Here is a 19,748-nt window from a genome sequence, read left to right as displayed (position 1 = left end):
AAAGGCAAGAACCACTCTGGTATTACAAGTCAGGAAAATGGCTACCTTTGGGGAGGAGTGAAGGATAGAGATTTAAGAAAACAAGGGGGTCTTCCCACTAACATCCTTTGCATGTTCTAGGATCCCATTCAAAATACCATGTTATGTGTAGTCAACCATAACTGTGCAAGTGTCCATCGGGTCTGTGACAACTTCTCAGTTTTTCCTTGTTATGTTTTTTTCCTATTAACTTGACAGTTTGTTCAGGTGTTTTGTAGGTTTTCCTGGTTTTTCTGATGTTTCAAGGTCAGACTGGGTTTATGACTTTTGAGGAAGAATATCATGGAGATGAAGTACCCCTTTCTCATCACAGCATATCAGGGTGCATGCTATAACTTGATTTATCACTGATGCTAATTTTCATCTGGCCAAGATAGTGTTTACCACGTTTCTCCACAATAAAGCTTTTTTCTCCCTTCCATATTCTTTGGAAGCAAGTCACTAAGCTGCCCACACTCAAAAGAGACTGAAAATTAAACTTCAATTCTTTTTTAAAATGTCCAGTTTTGCATACAATTTTTACCACATATATCAGCTCAGTTCATATACTTTATAAATAAATATCTTTATTTTTCCTCTTTAGGAGCAATTAAATAGTAACGAGTAAGCATCTCTTCATTATTCAAGGTTTTTCCATCTTAATAAAACCTTGTAACGAGATCAATGTAATGCAAACTTTAAAATAGTGGTATTGTATCTACTGAAAATAAAAGTAACTGAGTAAGGGAGATGTGAGAGCATCTCGTTCATGAGAGGTAATGGTCACAGTTTCCAAATGTTGTGAGGGAAATGAGTTTGCAGGACGGATTTGTATCTCGGGCAGAAGAGGTTTGCAGATTTGGTGAATTATGCCTCTAGAGCGCCTGTAATTTATTTTCCGCTTTTGCTCTGAGGACCTTACCACCCCTAGGCATCACCTGACCCACCAACTCTGGACTGCAAAAGCCCTAGCAGGAGTACACTACAGATGGCAGGCTGGCGCGAGGAAGGGATTACTCCTGCAGCGAATTTAAACCACTGCCTGCTGGGGAGTAACTGGGCGATTTATAGGGCAAGACTGAGTCTGGGAAGTCTGTAGGAAGCTCCTCCCCTCAGCCTAGGACAGGGCGGTCCAGACTCAGCGCAGCTTCTCAGGCCAGAGCGGCGCCCCACCTCTCCCCTAGCTCCGCCCCTTCCCCGTCTCGGCCCCGCCCCTCCTCGTGGCCTTCGCGTCTTCCTTCCGGGTCGCGCTGGGCCGCGCTCGCCGCCGCCGCGCCGCAGCGCGGGACTCTGGGAGCCGCCCCCGCGCCGGCGTCTCCCGGTGCCGCCTGGGTCGCTGGTGAAGCCCACGGCGCGCACCTCTCCCGGACCCTACAGGGTACGGCCCTTCCTTTACTTCTTCCTCCTGCGGGTCTCCGTCTTCCTCCTTCGGCGCTGGGGCGGGGCCGGGCCAGGGCGGAGCGCCGCGCTTCGGGGAGCCTGGGCGCAGGGCAGAGGTCCCCACCGATCGCCCCTCCCCCGAAGCCCGCGTCGCGCTGCGGAGCTTGCTGGGCACCTGTGAATGGCTTACGTGCCTTGGGTGCTGCTTCTCTGTCCCGCTCTGTCTGCAAGGCGTGAGGCGTGCCGGCGTTCACCCTGCCTAGGGTTGTTTACACCGCGGTGTCCCTGGGCCGTGCTGACCCAGCAGCCACCCCGTCGGCCACCTGCCCGGCTGTGTACTTGTTGCTCTTGTGCGTGTTGCCTTGATTTCCCTCTGGCATCGATGGTTTTTGACTAATCAGGCCCATGTCTTCAGGGCTGCCACCAGATACCGGCAGTTTCTATGTTTAGGGGTGTCCTTAGAGTGTCGTGTTGACTTTAACCACCCACTGGGCTTCCTTGTCAACCTGTTTACAATGGGAGTGATTTTGGATTGCCTTGATGGTTCCCAAATGCTTATTGTCACATAGCCTCAAGAGGCCATCACTGATTGAAATATATACGGATAAATAGAAAGTTAAGGTGATATAAACCTGTGGTCAGGTAGTGGCGTTGACAGGATACCGTGTTTGGCGTTATGCCGTGGAGGACTGACTCTACGCCAGGGGCTGTGATCTTGCTTGTTCCAATTTGGTTGAGGACACAAGCTGCCTTTACTGCTGCCTGGCCTGTACTCCTCGGTATCAGGCACATTTTAAACTTAAAAAGCTCACCTAATGGGTCTGTAGATCTATACTGCATATTGTAGCTGTTGGTTAAGTAAAGGGACATTTTCCTAATACATCGTCAACTATCCTATAGTCCTTTATTAGATACTAAGTTATTGGGAGAAAGAGACGGTGTACTGGTCTTCCTAGTGGCAGTGTGCATCACCCTATGGTAGGAACTCTCTAATTTCTCATTGAATTGGATTCTTCTTTTCATGCTTCTTTTCTGAGTACCAACTTCTTACACTGTCTCAAATTTTGGCTTTTCTGAACCTTCAATTTCCTGCGCTTCTCTTCTGTTACTGACTTGAAAAGCAGAGAGGTCAACTCAATGTAAAATGGTTAATTTCTTCTCTATAATGCTGTGATCTAGTGATGCAATTATAGTACTCTGTACGTGGCATCTTAAAATGTTGCTAACTGCTTATCTTTTACTTTGAACATGGTCAGTTATCAAAAACTGCCCCTTTGTTCTTTGCTTTCTTAGTCTCTGCCTTAATTTTCCTAGGATCAACATTCTGTCTTAACTTAAGGAGCTAACTTTGCTGTCCTCTTAGACCTTTTGCCACATGAGGTGTGTGTGTATGTATGTATGTATGTATGTATTCACCTCTGTTTTTTTCTAGTACTTTTTTAATGTTTGTTTATTTTTGAGAGAGCACCTACAGGTTCTTGTGTAGGAGGGATAGAGAGAGGGAGAGAGAGAATCCCAAGCAGGCTCCTGTGTTATCGGCGCAGAGCCAAAGGCCAGGCTTTATCTTACAAATTGTGAGATCACAACCTGAGCTGAAATGAAGAGCAGGCGCTTGACTGAGCCAAGCAGGTGCCCCTCTTTAAGTACCTTTAATGATCTTATTCTTCCCATGTATAAATCTTTAACCTACCTCAAGAATATTTTCACGTGAGAAAGGAAGTAGGGCGCTTCCCTCCACCCAAAATTGTTAGGCAGTGATCCCATCTTTATTTGTTGGATTCTGTTTTTTCCTACTGATAACAAATACTCCATTTATCCAAGGCCTTAATTCTTGTGTATTCTTAGGATGTTTTCTGAACTGTTGTTCAGTGATCTCTGGCTTCTTGTGCTGATACCGTGCTGCTTTTCTTATTCTAGCTTTATAATGTGTTTAATATCTAGTGATTAAAATAGTGTCTGGTATGTTGTAGGCCACTAAATATTTTTGGAATGATGACACTTGGTAGGGGTAACTTGATTTCCTTGTTACTCCTCCCCGCCCCCCCCTTAAAGTCTCTTGTCTATTCTTGAAATTATTTTTTAACTGGACTTTTTCATGGTGAGTTGAATCATTAGCCATTGTTAGATAATAAATCCCTTTTCTTCGTACCTCAGAACTCGCCATGTAGAGTTGCTCCTCAGAGTTGTAGGTAGAAAAGCAGCTGTTCAAAATCCTCCTGTCTCTAGACTTTGCATTATGTTATTTACCAGTAAGTGTAGTGTGTCTCGTCAGCTATGACTCAGGACTTTCTCTACCTGGTTTCAGCAGCTCTGAGGGATAAGTGCCGATAAAAGTGATACCCAGCACAGCCCCATGTCCATTTGTATTTTACCATCCCAACTGGACATCTTAAATGTAATGAATTTTCAAGTGCTGCTGTAATAGATCCTTAGAAACTTTATTAGATTATAAAATAAATATATACACTGTTCAAAAAAAGTCAAGTAATACAGAAGTAGCCAGAGGAGAAAGTGAAAGTGTTGTGTGCCCACCTACCCCATAACTCCATTTCCCAGAGATCATCATTATTTAATCATTTGTTCTCTCTCCTTCCAGACGTTAAAAATACATATGTATAAGTCTACATTTATTTCATAAATGGCACTGTACTATATATATATATAATATATATATAATATATATTATATATATATTATATAATATATATAATTTTCTATAATTTCCAGCTAGTAATAATTGATGAGCATCTTTCTATGTCACTGCATTTAACATTATCTTTTTTTTTTTTTTTTTTTAATTTTTTTTTTTCAACGTTTTTTATTTATTTTTGGGACAGAGAGAGACAGAGCATGAATGGGGGAGGGGCAGAGAGAGAGGGAGACACAGAATCGGAAACAGGCTCCAGGCCCCGAGCCATCAGCCCAGAGCCTGACGCGGGGCTCGAGCCTGACGCGGGGCTCGAACTCACGGACCGTGAGATCGTGACCTGGCTGAAGTCGGACGCTTAACCGACTGCGCCACCCAGGCGCCCCAACATTATCTTTTTAAAGTCTTTTTGGTATTTCAGTGTAGGAATAACCTAAAATTTATTTAACTGATCCCCCTCTTGATATTTAAGCTATTGCAAATTTATTTCTATCAGAGACAAACTGCAGGGATCATTTTTGTATATATATATTTATTTGCACTTTTGTTTATTTCCTTCACGTAAATGCTTAGATAAGCCACTGCTGGGTCAAAGGCTGTATACATTTTAAATTATGATTGATTGTCATATTGCTCTTCAAAAGGTATTGGAAGAGTAAATTTATATACTTTATAAGAATGCTGCTGCTACCATATCATTGCCAAGATTTGTCACAGACCTGAGATTTTACCCTACTTGCAAGCCAACAGTTTCATGGATACTGGCAGAAGACATGAGACTCCTGGGCCAGAGACAAAGCACAGCAACAGCAGTAACCAGAGTATCACCGTTTTCTTGTGCTTCTTCCTTGAACCCCAGTTTTTGTGGGGTGATGTGATAAGGACTGAGTGACTCTAGCACACACAATAGATTGCATTATAGGACAGGAAGCCTGAGTGTAGGAAACCTGAATCTTTCATTATGGGTTACAAGTAAACTTGCTTAACCTTTGCCCTACAGAGAGGCATTATATTTATTTTGCTGGTTAATAAACAAACCTGCCCTCTGCTCCAAAGGGAAACCTCTCTTTACCATGGACGTTTGCTAGGTAGACATCCTTGAAAAAATAATCTGGAACAGAGGCCATCAGTGCCTCTGCTTATAAGACCTACAGAAACATGAGAGACCTGTGAAGAAGTGTCTCAAAACATAGCTGCTAAGATGATACTATCATTTTTACTTTTTTTTTACATTTTAGTAATTTTATGGATGAAAAATGCTATTTTTTTTACTCTTAATTTTTATATTTCTTTGCTTATTGGTGGAGTTAAATATCTATAAATATTTACTGGTCATTTGTATTCTTTTGTAACTTACATGTTCTTCCTCTTTGCTTAGTTTTCTGTTGAAGTATTTCTGTTTTTCTTAGTGGTTTGTAATAGTTCTTTACATGTTGTGGCTCTTAGTGACTTGGTATACCATTTGATAATATTTTTTTTTCATAGTCTATATTCTTTTAATGTTTCTGGGAACTTTTGCTATATATACATTTTTATAGTATTTATGTTGTCAGTTCTATTATTCTCTTCATGACCTCTGAATTTCTACCCCAAGATTATTAAGATACTTTGTACATATTCTCTTAATTGGATATTTTGTATCATAAATTTAGATTAAGAAATAGTTGCTATGTTAATATCCTAAATTTACTTTTCTAAATATCTGGATATTTTTCTAAAACATTTATTTTCATAAGCCATCCTTTCCCTGTTGTTTTCATTTGACACATTTATTATGCTATATTATTTTTTCTTCAAAATTGACAAATTAGTAAGTAAAATATGTTGGTTTCCTACTGTGACTATGAATGTGGTTGAATTCGTCCTATGTGTAATCGCTTGGATTTTAATCTTACAAAATACAAAATACCCTTTTTTCCTTGTTTAATGATTTTTTTTGCCTTGAAGTCTATACTGTCTGATATTACTGTTGGCATCTCTGTCAGTTTTGTGTGTGCCAGATCTATATTGCCCATGTTTAATTTTAATCAGCCTACATCATTTTGCTTTACTTGCCTCTCTTGTAAACCTCAGGCATCATATAGCTGGACGTTTCTTTCTCCAGTCTTTCCCCTGTCTTAAACTGAAAGTCTGTAAGAGAATAATTATAGATTCACATGCAATGATAAGAAACAATATAGAGAAATGCCTATGTACACTTCACCTAGTTTCCTTCTGTGGTGCATCTTGCATAACTAAAGTATAATATTACACCTAGGAAATTGACATTGGTACAATCTACAGACCTCATCTAGATTTCATAACTTTCACGTGCTCTCTTGGGTATGTTTGCATTTAATTCTCTGTAGTTTCATATAGATCTTGTGACCACCACCATAGTCAAAATACAGAACAGTTCCATTACAGAGATTCCTTGTGCAAAAGGCTTTATCTTTTCATAGGAAAATTTAACCTATTCATATTTATCTTTTTTCTTCTCCCTTGCAAGTTTGGAAACTATAAAACCATCTATATAATTGTTTCCCTTATACTTCCTTTTAATAATATGAGACTGTGACTCCTTGCCTTCCCTACATTCTTAGTTTTATTGACTTGATTTCTTTTTTATATTACTTGTTTTTCCCCAACCATCCTTTTCACCTTCACCAGTACTGTGTCTGTAATGATTCAGATTTGACTATAAAGTCACTAGTGACTTGAATATTATGTCTTTCCCTTTTAAAAATATTTTTTTTGGGCCGCCTGGGTGGCTCAGTCGGTTAAGCGTCCGACTTCGGCTCAGGTCATGATCTCACAGTTTGTGAGTTTGAGCCCCGCGTCGGGCTCTGTGCTGACAGCTCAGAGCCTGGAGCCTGCTTCCGATTCTGTGTCTCCCTCTCTCTCTGCCCCTTCCCTGCTCATGCTGTGTCTCTCTCTGTCTCAAAAATAAATAAACATTAAAAAAATAATAAAAAAAATAAAAAAATAAAAATATTTATTTTAACTCTTGTTTTTTGATTGGAATACTTTTTAAAGACTGTTTTTAAGGAGAGTTATGGGAAGTATGTTTGCATGTCAAGAAATATTTTTCATTTTGTTGTTTGTTTTTCTGTGAATAAGAGTTTAAGTACATTTTTTCTTCTGTAGAATTTCTGAAATATTACATTATATTCTAGCATGTACTTGAATTTTCATCAGCTTTAGTCTCTTGAATCCATTTTATATAGGCATTAGGTTTCTTGCATTTGTATTCCAAGTCACTTATCATTTTTTCATTTAAATTTTTAACTTTAGCCACCATGTTTTTAATTTCAAAGACCTTAACATTTTTAAAAAATTAGTTCTACTTGTTTTATGAATCCCATACTCTATTAATCCACACGAAAGATAACAACTGTTATTTGACAGTGCTCTTCTATCATTTATTAACTTTTACTGGAGATCATTTGTTCTAACTGCCCAACTTGTTTCCTGGTCTTTAAGATGGCTAATTCTGCTCATATCTATAAATGCAGATCTATGTTGACTGATTTGTACCTGGTTGGGAATCTCTGTGGTCATGAAGGTCACTGTTCACTCTTCTGGACAGGTAGTTTCCTAAAGCCAGGTGAGTGGTAGGGCTCTGTGATGCCGCTTTGTGCTAGACATGAATGGGCAGGACATGCCAACTAATAGGTATCTTTCAGGGTATGCTGGTCAAGAAGAGGCCAATAAAGTAGGGTCCCATAAACAAGCCGGTATGGGGATATTAAATCTCCAGTTTGACTTTGTTTTGGTCCAAAACAAAGACTGAAATCGAAAGCACACAGAACAGTTCCATTACCCTACGAATTCCTTTGTGAGGGCCGTTTGTAATCATTGGAGTCAACCCCTGTCTTTTCCCCTAACTCTCTGGCAACCACTGACCTGTTTGTCTTCCCTATGGTTTTGCTTTTTCCTAGAGTCTTATAAATGAGGTTATACAATATGTAGCCTTTCAGTGTGGCTTCTTTCACTTACAAAATCATTTTAAGATTCATCTGTGCTATTGGCTGAATCAATGGTTCATTCCTTTTTATTACTGAGTAATATTTCATTGTATGGATAGTTGCTTAATCTTTCATCTGTTGAGCGATATCTTGGAGTGATTATGAATAAATATATAAACATTTGTGTACAGATTTTTGTCTGAAAATAGGTTTTAATACACTTGAATAAATAAAGTAGGAGTGAGGTTGCTAGATGTTTTGGTGAGGGTATGTTGAACTGTATTATAAACTGCCAAAGTTTTCCAAAGTGGCTATACCACTTTGCATTCCCGCCGGCAATGTTTGCAGCATCCAATTTGGTATCATCTTAAAATTTCATTAATCTATAATTAACTATTCCCAGGTTTAAGATATTAAATACTATCTGTCCCAGGGTTTACCTTTTTGAAATTATGCTTGACATTGCTCTTAAGGAAAATGTTTGCTAGGATACACAAAAATATGCAATAAAAGAAGAAAATGATAAATTGGACTTAATAAAAATGGAAAACTTTTCTCTTTAAATTTTTTTTTTTTTCAACGTTTATTTATTTTTGGGACAGAGAGAGACAGAGCATGAATGGGGGAGGGGCAGAGAGAGAGGGAGACACAGAATCGGAAACAGGCTCCAGGCTCTGAGCCATCAGCCCAGAGCCCGACGCGGGGCTCGAACTCACGGACCGCGAGATCGTGACCTGGTTGAAGTCGGACGCTTAACCGACTGCGCCACCCAGGCGCCCCAAAACTTTTCTCTTTAAAAGATATTATCAAATAGATGAAAAGCCAGGCACAGACTGGGAGAAAGTGTTTGCAAAACATATCTGATAAAAAAACTTGTATCTAGAATGTATAAAGAACTCTTACAACTCAATAATGTGAAACCAAGAAAACCTGATTTTAAAAATGGACAAATTAGACATCTCACTAAAGAAGATACAAATGGCAAATAAAGATATAAAAAAATGTTCCACGTCATTAAAACAAGATGTTTCCACCCACCCACTGGAATGGCTACAGACTGACAGCAGTAACTACTGATGAAGGTGTGGAACAACTAGAATTGTCACACACTGCTGGTGGAAATGTAAACTGCTGCAGCCATTTTAGAAACATTTTGGCGCAACAAAACGAAATGTTTATCAGCAGGTGACAGGATATGTCCACATAATGGGTATGATTCAGCAATAAAAGGGAACAAACTGCTGATACACATAATAACAGGGATAAATCTTAAAGATAGGCTGTGCGAGATAAACAGAATACAGATATATTATTTCACTTATGTAATTCTAGAATAAAGGACAATCTGACTTACAGTGATAGGAAGCAGATTATTTTTTATCCGGTGCAGGAAGTGGATGGGACGGGACACCTGAGTGGCTTACTCAGTTAAGCATCTGACTCTTGATTTTGGCTCAGGTCATGATCTCGCGATTTGTTAGTTCAAGCCCTGCATCGGGCTCTGTGCTGACAGTGCACAACCTGCTTGGGATTCTCTCTCCCTCTCTCTCTGCCCCTCTCCTACTCGTGTGCGTGTACATGTACTTGCACCCTTTCGCACTCTCTCTCAAAATAAATAAGTAAACTTAAAAAAAAAAAAGGAAGTGGATGGATGATTGGAAGGGGGCACCAAGGAAACTTTTGTGCTGAATGGAAACATTCTATATTTCAGTTCTGGAAATGATTACATTGGTATGTGTCTTTGTCAAAACTCATTAAACTATACTCTGAGCCTGGGTGGCTCAGTTGGTTAAGTGTCCGACTTCGGCTCAGGTCATTTTCTCAAAGTTCGTGAGTTTGAGCCCTGCATTGGGCTCTGTGCTGACAGCTCAGAACCTGGAGCCTGCTTGGGATTCTGAGTCTCCCTCTCTCTCTTCCCCTCCCCCATTCGTGCTCTGTCTCTGTGTCTCTCTCTCTCCCTCTCTCAAAAATAAATAAACATTAAAAAAATTAAAAACAAAAACTATACACTTAAAGTGGAGTACTTTTTTTGGAATGTAAATTGCACACCAAAGTTGATTTAACAGTACTATACCATTTTAGTTAGTTGCTCTTTTTGCAGGAATGGCTAGAAGTGACATATCTATGATCTTGTAGTTGGATTTTTGTTAGGGAGGCTAAGTATAAATGTAATATATTTCTGTTAGGTAAAATGCTCTTTGTTTTACTGTACAAAAATGTACAGTTAGTATTTGGCTAAAGTAAATTCAATATAATGTATGGTTTTAAGAGCTAGAAAGATTTTTTCTGGCTTCAGTGAGTCTATTAAAATTGCCCTTAACCAGGGGCGCCTGGGTGGCGCAGTCGGTTAAGCGTCCGACTTCAGCCAGGTCACGATCTCGCGGTCCGGGAGTTCGAGCCCCGCGTCGGGCTCTGGGCTGATGGCTCAGAGCCTGGAGCCTGTTTCCGATTCTGTGTCTCCCTCTCTCTCTGCCCCTCCCCCGTTCATGCTCTGTTTCTCTCTGTCCCAAAAATAAAATAAACGTTGAAAAAAAAAATTAAAAAAAAAATTGCCCTTAACCAGATATTCCTAATATTTTAGACTTTAGTTAAATGTACATTGTGTATCTGCCAAAGGTTTAGGGTTATTTTCCCACTCAGATGGCTTATTCTTACCCATTATTAACAATGAAGAAAACGGTAAAATATAGATAATATAGCATGGTGGTATCTGTACCTAAGGTACTTTATATATCGTATCTGTGTTTTTAGGAACATGTCCTTCCTTGTCACTTTTTTTTTTAACTTTAACTCAGTTTATTGACACAGTAACACAGCACACTTGCCTCCCTGACACCCCCACTCCCCTCACCCAATCTAGAGCTTTCCCCCTTCCTTCCCTGTTAGAATGAACTGTTCAGTGAAGACAGAAAAGGGCAGGCCACTTCTACACCCCCAGTCCCACCTTTAAGCTCTACGGGGCAGGGTCTCAGGCACTACTTACTCAGAATCTGTTGAGAGAGAGGAGGGGCAGTCAGCATTATGCAGGGCCGGGCAGAGGCATCCAGCGCCTAAGAGCAGATTCCCACACAACCCCCAGGTTCCTCTTCCTCTCTGCTCTTTGTGACCCTAGGAAGGGGACATGTTGGGGCCTGGGCCTGCAGCCGGGAGCAAGAACTCCTGACTCTGATTTGCAAATTGGGAGTTTGGCTAATGTTTTAAGGCCTAGGGCCCTGGCACCCTAAAGAAAGCCCTGGTGGTGGGAGTGAACTTCAGTGCCCCTGTTTAAAATGTATTGATAACATTAAACAGATTAAGCCGGCTTAACCAAATGCCAGAATAACCCTAAACTGTGAAGAAGGAGGGGATCAGACCTGGTTTCTCCAGGCCAGACACAAAACTTTTGTTTTGTTTCCTTTTTTTTTTTTTTTTAAACAAAACAAAACATTGACCCCTTAATTCCTTTCTCTTGCTACTAAAGAATGGTCATGAAGTATTTCATAAATTGAGATTTGGTTGTTAAAGTATATGAAAGAAAGAGAGAGAAAACATTCTGCAAAACTAACCATGATCAATTTCTAGTTTAAATTGATTCTAAATCTTATCCCTTGTTTTCTGACAAGTTTATTTGTAATTTGACTTCCTCTGTACTTCTTGCTTAGTCCTCACCAATCATTCATCACCTCAGCAGAAGTTTTGAAATGCTACTTTTTGTAGTTTTGAGTGCTACTTTGATTCCCAGAAGAGAAAGAAGTACTGTTTGTCTTTGGTTTTCAGGATTTTTCCTCCACCTTTAGATTTTTCTTTCTCAGTGGTTCCCCTGCCTTCTTTTGCTCTAGATTTTCAAGAATCTTTGAAGCTGGATAGGAGGCTCTATTTTCCCAGTTCCTACGCTTGGTTCAGTTAAGAACTCTACACATTTATTCTATATTGGGGCCTTGTTGGATAAAAACTAATCAGAGTAAAAGTGTTTTAACTGGAGGAAGATTTACTTAGAGGAAGAGAGAGGCACATCAAGTAGTAATATTCCGTCTCCGGTAGTCTCCTTATTGACAGTGTTACATTATTTTAATATAGTACATTGTAATGTAAATAATTATGGTGAAGTCAGAGGGCTGCTTTGCCTAGGTCTGTGCTCCTTCGTAGCTCATCTAATACCAGAACTGTATCAACTTGTCTTTTTACCCTTGCTCTTTTTTATTATTGCCTTTCTCAGCTTGTCTGTGCCCTCTTGCTCCTAGGTTATCACTTTTTCTAAGAATTTACTTTTCATTCATAGTTTTTCCAGTTCTTAATCATCCTCCGGTCTTTAACATAGATTTGGAGTGCTAAAAAAAAAAAAAAAACAAAAAAAAACCTTCATTGTATTTGAGAAAATAGTTTCCTTTTACCTTTCCAATCATCTCTTTCATGAATCTTTCTTTAATTTCAATCAGTTTCTTTGTAGCCAAGGTCAAGTCTCTTTTATGGGTTCTGGGGCTGCTTTTGTACTAACAGAGGTTACTACTTTTTTACATTCTCTTTGAAAAGTAAAATTTCAATATGTATACTATTCCTTATTGGATGGCTTCAAAGAAGGTCCTACATTTGATTCTTACCTATTGTGTTTCGGTTTTTATTATCCATTTTTTCCCCTCTTTTGCTCTGTATCAAGGTATGGAGCTCCTTTTGCTTCATTTTTCCATCTATGTGTTCTTACCTTGAAGAGTCTCTGGCTTTATTTCTGTGTTTATTTTAATTCTGTCCAGCCATGTCCTCTGCCGGTCTTCAAAAAACAGAACGAGTGCTTCTTGAGCATATATTGGCATGTGCTAGGCCCTAACAGTGTAGTTACCATTCAGTGACATCTCAGAACTTGAGGAATTCATTGTCTGGGAGGGCAGAAAAAATGTCTCACCATGTAAGGAATGACCCAGAAAATGTAAGAGCAGAGAAACAGTGAGTGAGCTGACGGACCCTAACAGATGAATAAGGGGGTGCCAAGTGGGGGAAGAACAGGGGCATTCCAGAGCAGCCCAGCCTCAGTGGAAGACTTGAAGACGCTGAGGTGTGCAAGCCCAGGTGTGGTGAGGGCCAGGTGGATGTTCTACGGCAAGAGTGGTGAGTGTGTAGAAGCGGAAGGGAGGGGGAGAAGACTGGTGCCCAGGTAGGTGGAGCATTCTGGAGTATTTTATCAGAAAGTCAGCCTTCGTTCAGTGGTACCTCTGTGTATTTGAGGATGAAGAGGAAGAAGCCCCAGGGAGAAGTGCTCCAACAAGAGGAGGAGATATAAGAGCACGTGATGGCAGAGAAGCCTGGAGGGGGCAGGCCAGGAAAGAGGGCTGCTTCGGAGGGGCAGCTGCTGCCCTGAATTCAAATCTGATTCCATCCACTCTTCTTGACCGATGTGTTCCTGCATGCGCCGGTGTCTTGATTGCAAGACACCTCTCCTCAAAAGCGTGTCTCTTGGTCCATTTCAGCAGGATTCAGAAATGATACCATTTCACGTTTGGCCTTTCTTCTTGATACCTTACCGCATTATGCACTCTTACATTTTGGTATGATGCTGCGGAGCGGCCCCGACCCTCGTTTTCCCCCAGCTCTTCTCGGGCACGTCTCCGTGGGCCGCTCTGCGGAGGTACCGTGATGGGAATTGCCTTCAGTGTCTGGCCGTGCCTTGTTGCCCGTCCTCTTTCCTTTTCCCGGATCTTTTCACTTGACGCGGAGAATCCTCCTTGAGTTTTCAACTTGTCTCTAGCTTCTTGCCTCCCACTGTGAACCTAGCCTTGGCGTGGTCCTGGCTGCGGTTCCTTCTGATTGCCTCCTTTTGTTTATTGTATGAAAGGCCCTTTCCATCCCTCCTCTTCCCGGTGCCGGAGCTCTAGCCGCCTTCTCTGCAGCGCCTGCCATCCTGCTTCTCTCCGCCTCATCGACTCCCCATCTCACTTCAAATCTCAGTAGAAAACATATGTTCTCCCTTGTCTACACCTCTTAATTTCTCTTCTCCACTGTTACTGCTTTCTCTGCAATTGTATTATTTAACTTTGTTAAGCATTTTAGAATATGAAAGATGTAGTTGAAAATAAAGTTGTATTATAATAAAATCATGTCGTGTAAAGCACGTTGTTTCCCAAGGAGTCTGAGAGTCTCAGGATAGAAGTTCAAATGGCTGTCGTTCTGTATTCCTTGATTGTGCTAGTAGAAAAGTTCCATGTGTTGTGGAGAATTTCTCACCTCCTAGCCATTGTTGGCGAGTAATTGGATTAAATGACTAACAAGATAACAATCACCCTATTTCTAATTCTGACTTGTTAAGTGGAAAATAATATTTGTATATGTTGTAAGAGTTTTCAAAATTAAAGGTGCATTTTGAATGAACCAGAAAAGAAAATGCCTCTCCAAAGGTATATTTTATAACCATCCTTTTGGACCAGTTTAGTGTAACAGACTAATATTTATTTATTTGAACCAGGTGGGAAAAGTCATTTTGCCTTTGAATCCCATTCTCCCCATAAAATAGAGTTATTGTATCTTTTACATTTGGTTCATTGCCCATTGGGATATTCACTGGTTATCACAAATTGCCTCCATGCCTTGGCTAAAGTCCAGACAGTACGTAGACGATTTGGACTTAAGCATTGGCCATTGCCGCCCACATGAGTCCTGAGACTATGGCTCCAATCCCCTTTTCAGCTTCATTTGCCAGGGAAAAGTAGAGCGAGCTAGCCTTTCTTCTCCATATGTTCTTCCCCAGCCGCCCCAAACATTTTGATGTGTCATCTGAGTGATTGGAAAGGAGTTTAGAATCAATGAAGGGTGTTAACAATGGGTTTGCACATTTCCTTTTTTATTTCTATGCCTTGTTTATTTTCAAAAAGCAGGTTTTAACTTTATTACATTTTTCTGAATAGTACTGCTGGAAAAGAATAAATATATTTGCTTTTTCCGTGTACTATACACTGCTTTTCCTTCTTTCAAAAATTTCTTTTGTCATTTTTAGCTTTATCTTAAAAAATAACAATTATTGTTATTCGTGGTTGGAAAAAATAAAGCATCCATTTACATTTCTCTTCTACTCTGCAGAAGTTTGAATACATAATACATATATTTACAGTTTATAACTCACTTTTACATATGTTGCTTCAATGTAAAATTTTACTGTAACACAGCTTTAAAATGATATTGCTCATATGGCACTCTTGCTGCTTTTGATATTATCCCATATTCTGTAGTAGTAAAAGCTAGCTGGGAAACAAAGTTTGTGGCTTAGTATGTCAAATAGAATTTGGCTATCCCAATTTGTCTCCATCTTTTTGCCCAGAATGATTGTGAAAGTTCACATGAATGATGATATCTTATTTTGCAGATGTATCTTTGGTTTTATGAAATTTTTACTTTCTGATAAATGCAGTTTTATAAAGAAAGTGAAAGAAGCTTATTCGAAGCAGTTTACAGACTGTGGAGTGAGAAGTGATGTCCAAAGATTATAAAGCCAGACCCATCCGTCCACCTTGCAGGTGGCCTACCTGTCACGCTCATGAAGATTTCCAGGAATAAAACTTGCAGTCTTCCAGTTGTCTGTCACTTGAGTTGGATACTTATAAATTGTTCTTTATTTCCTAAATTTCATTTTGCAGTTTATTTTATTCTTTTCCTTTTAAGAGACAGAAGGACCAAATAAATTCTTTGGGAAATTACCCCTGTTGATTTACCTGGGAGCCTATTTTGGAATGAAGTGTGTATGATCAAAGAGCTGTATCATTTTAAATTTTGGCATTAAATATTTGAGATTTGTGCATTTGTAAATTTTTTCTTTGCAACAGATTTATACTTGTGGTAGGTGAAATATTTGAATAAAGAAGTGCGTACTAGATAATTATTTTTTCCCACACTGATAACATGACCTATACTTTAGCACTTGGTGTTACATTTTCTGAGGTGAATCCAAATTGTCGATTCCTGGTACATCAACTCTAGGAACATGTGCTGCAGACCCACCTTACTTATTTTAATACGTGTTTTGTTACTCTTCTCCAGAAATTGTCTTGTTCAGATTGTTCTATTATTTCTTGTTCTTGGAGTGCAAGTTCCTCCACTTAGTGAGTCTGCCTACTGACTGTCCTTCATCATGGTTCATTTTCTCTTGTAGTCTGTGAGTTTTTACTGTGCCGTATCTTTTGTAAGGGTTTAGTCTGTCCTGTGTCGTGGAAGCATCCCCGCAGAGAGGTTTCCCATCTACCCCTATCAGCTTCTAAAGTTTTACCAGCTCAGGACTACTTTTTTGGGGTTTTTTTGGGGGGGCTTAGGGATGGGGTAGCGTGAATTTAGGCCCATGCTTTTTGGCTTAGGGATGATGGTAGTGTGAATTTAGGCCCATGCTCTTTATGAGGCATGATATATGCCTAATAGGGTCTGATTTCCCTCTAGCAACTTTTCTCCATTGCCTAAATTGGTGTCCTATCTTCTTAGGCTTCTTGGCCATTGAGCTAAGTTTTTATATCCCTGGTTTCACAGATAGGATGATCTTTCCTAATGTTTGGCTTTATGAAGATCTTCCAGAGGTCACCTCTGGCTTGAAATAACCTTTCTGCATGGGTGTTAGAAGGTCCCCTAATAACCCTTAAGGCCTGTAACTGGTTCCGAGAGTTGTATTAGCTTCAGCTCCTGCTCTGTGCTGTTTGTTTCTCACAGCTGTGGATTTTCCTCACTTGTTTCAAGCTCAGTTCTTTCATTACTATTTTACTGGTTATATTTCAGTGTGTTTGCATCTGGCTGGGATTAAGAGGCACAAGAATTCTGTTACATAATTTTAAATTATTTTAGACTTTTATAGTGTTTTTTGTTTGCCCATCACCTTTCTGTCAACATGACAATATTTTGTACCTACCATTGTTCTTCGTACTTTGAGAAATGAAGATCTTTGGCTGGATTCCCTCCTTCAAGAAACTTAGTTTTAGTGTAAACCCTTGTGGAGCTAAGGTATATATCTGATACCAAGGTGGTGTCAGAGACTAAACATAGTGAGTAAAGTGGCTGGAAAAGGAATGATAGAGGCAGACAGACCTAGAGTAATACAGTGTTTAGAGGTTGACTGAGTTTACTGGGTTAGACAAATAGATGTGGGTCTAGCTTGAGGAGAACCTTGGAAGGTCAAACTAAAGAACTTAGATTATGTCTTATAGGTAAGAAAAAAATTATTGAAGGCTATTGAGTGGCAGGGACATTTAAGGTATTAGTCTTAGTGTTAAAGTTTTGAAAGGCTCACCCATCACTCTACTAAAGAAAAGTTATATTTTCTTAGGAGAAGTTAAACTTCTGTTAAACTTCTAAACCTTAGGCACAGGCATGAGTATATTTGAATTCCTTGTTTGTGTAGACCAGAGGTACCTACTCAACATGGACAGAGGTTAAGCCTGTGTTACAAACTAATGAAGTTGGCTGGGAATAATGGCAGCTGCCTGGAGAGTATAGAGCTCTTCTAACAGGGGGTCCTCTTGATTTTTTAAGGGTTGCAACCTAGTCAGACTTTTAAAAAGTACTATTTGAGTATGGTATTGGCACAAATATAGACATATAGATCAATGGAAACAGAAAAGAGATCCCAGAATAGACAGCCCATGCTTATATGATCAATTAATCTATGACAAAAGAGACAAGACTCTACAATGGGGAGTAAACAGTCTCTTCAATAAATGCTGCTGGGAAAACTGGGCATCTACATGTAAAGGAATGAAACTGGACCACTTTCTAACAGCATACACAAAATGGATTAAAGACCTAAATGTGAGACCTGAAACCATAAAAATCCTAGAAGTGAACCTAGATAGTAGTTTCTTTGACATTGGTTAGAGCAACATTTTTCTACATGTGTCTCCAAAAGCAAAAATAAACCATTGGAGCTACATCAAAATAAAAAGCTTTTGCACAGTGAAGGAAATAGTCGACAAGACAAAAAGGCATCCTACTGAATGGAAGAAAATATTTCAAATCATATATCCAGTAAGGGGTTAATATCCAAAATATATAAAGAACTCATGCAACTCAATACCAAAAAAAAAAAAAAAAAAACACAAAAAAACCAGTCTGATTAAAAAATGGGCAGAGGACCTGAATAGTCATTTTTTCAAAGAAGACATACAGATGGCCAACAGACACATGAAAAGATGCTCAGCATCACTAATCATGAGGGAAATGCAAATCAAAACCACAATGAGATATCACCTTACACCTGTCAGAATGGCTAAAATCAAAAAGACAAGAAATAACAAGTGTTGGTGAGGATAGGAGAAAAAGGAACCCTCATGCACTGTTGGTGGGAATCTAATTGGTATAGCCGCTGTGGAAAACAGTATGGAGTTTCCTCATAAAATAAAAAATAGAAATACTGTATGATCCAATAATTCTACTACTGGCTATTTACCTAATGAAAATAGAAACACTAACACAAAAAGATACATTCACCTCTATGTTCTTTGCAGCATTATTTATAATAGCCAATATATGGAAGCAACTTAAGTGTCCATTGATAGATGAATAGATAAAGAAGATGTGGTGTGTGTGTGTGTGTGTGTGTGTGTATGCACACACACACAGGAATATTATATGGCCATAAAAAAGGATGAGGTCTTGTCATATGTGACAACACGGATGGACCTAGATGGTATTACACTAATTGAAATAAGTGAGACAGAGAAAGACAAATACCATGTGACTTCACTTATATGTGGAACCTAAAAACACAAATGAATAACCAGAATCAGACCTATAAATACAGAGAACACTGTAAGTTGTCAGAGGGAAAGGAGTTGATGGATGGGCTAAATAGGTGAAGGGGAGTGGGAGATACAGGCTTGCAGTTATGGTATGAATAAGTGATGGGAATAAAAGGCACAGCATAGGGAATATAGTCAGTGATATTGTTATAGCATTATATGGTGACAGATGGTAGCTACACTTGGGGTGAGCACAGTATAAGTGTATATAGTATAGTGTAGAGATGCTGAATCACTATGTTTTACATATGAGCCTAATGTAACATTGTGTATCAATTATAATCAGAATTTTTAAAAAACAAAAATAAACAATGAGATAAAAAGTACTGTTTGGTCCCCATAACACGTCTGCCCACGTACTTTGACCCGTAAGCTATAGGTTTGTAGTGTTTATACAGAAAGGGGTCATTATATTTTTACTACATTCTGTCATGAAATTTTGTTTTTTCATTAAAATTTTTTTTAATGTTTATTTATTTTTGAGAGGCAGAGCATGAGCAGGGAAGACTAGAGAGAGGGAAACCAAGAATTCGAAGCAGGCTCCAGGCTCTGAACTGTCAGCACAGAGCCTGTCTTGGGGCTCAAACCCATGAACCACAAGATCATGACCTGAACTGAAGTCGGACACCTAACTGACTGAGCCACCCAGGTGCTCTTGTCATGAAATTTTAAATAAATTATTCAGGGGGCGCCTGGGTGGCGCAGTCGGTTAAGCGTCCGACTTCAGCCAGGTCACGATCTCGCGGTCCGTGAGTTCGAGCCCCGCGTCAGGCTCTGGGCTGATGGCTCAGAGCCTGGAGCCTGTTTCCAATTCTGTGTCTCCCTCTCTCTCTGCCCCTCCCCCGTTCATGCTCTGTCTCTCTCTGTCCCAAAAATAAATAAACGTTGAAAAAAAAATTTTAAAAAAAAAAATAAATAAATAAATAAATTATTCAGAATTGTCCACAAGATTCAGAAACATGTAACCTGTTCAGTTAGAAAGTTCTATATCAAATAAATAGCTGTTTATGTTTATCTGTCTAAAAG

General features: G+C 39.5%; 1 protein-coding gene across 3 annotated transcripts in view; it reads left to right on the top strand.

Annotated features, from left to right (window-relative positions):
• The first annotated feature begins 1,291 nt into the window (after positions 1 to 1,291).
• The window catches only part of FBXL4 (F-box and leucine rich repeat protein 4), an 84,373-nt gene continuing 65,916 nt past the window's right edge, over positions 1,292 to 19,748 (top strand). For 2 of the 3 annotated variants that reach the window (XM_030316007.1, XM_030316009.1), the window contains exon 1: positions 1,292 to 1,396. The gene's annotated coding sequence lies outside the window, so the exon portion shown is untranslated. The remainder of the gene's footprint in view (positions 1,397 to 19,748) is intronic. The other variant, XM_030316010.1, reaches the window with a different exon arrangement.

Source organism: Lynx canadensis, chromosome B2, assembly GCF_007474595.2.
Source record: "Lynx canadensis isolate LIC74 chromosome B2, mLynCan4.pri.v2, whole genome shotgun sequence".
NCBI lineage: Eukaryota > Metazoa > Chordata > Mammalia > Carnivora > Felidae > Lynx > Lynx canadensis.
This window is presented reverse-complemented; position numbering and strand designations above follow the sequence as displayed.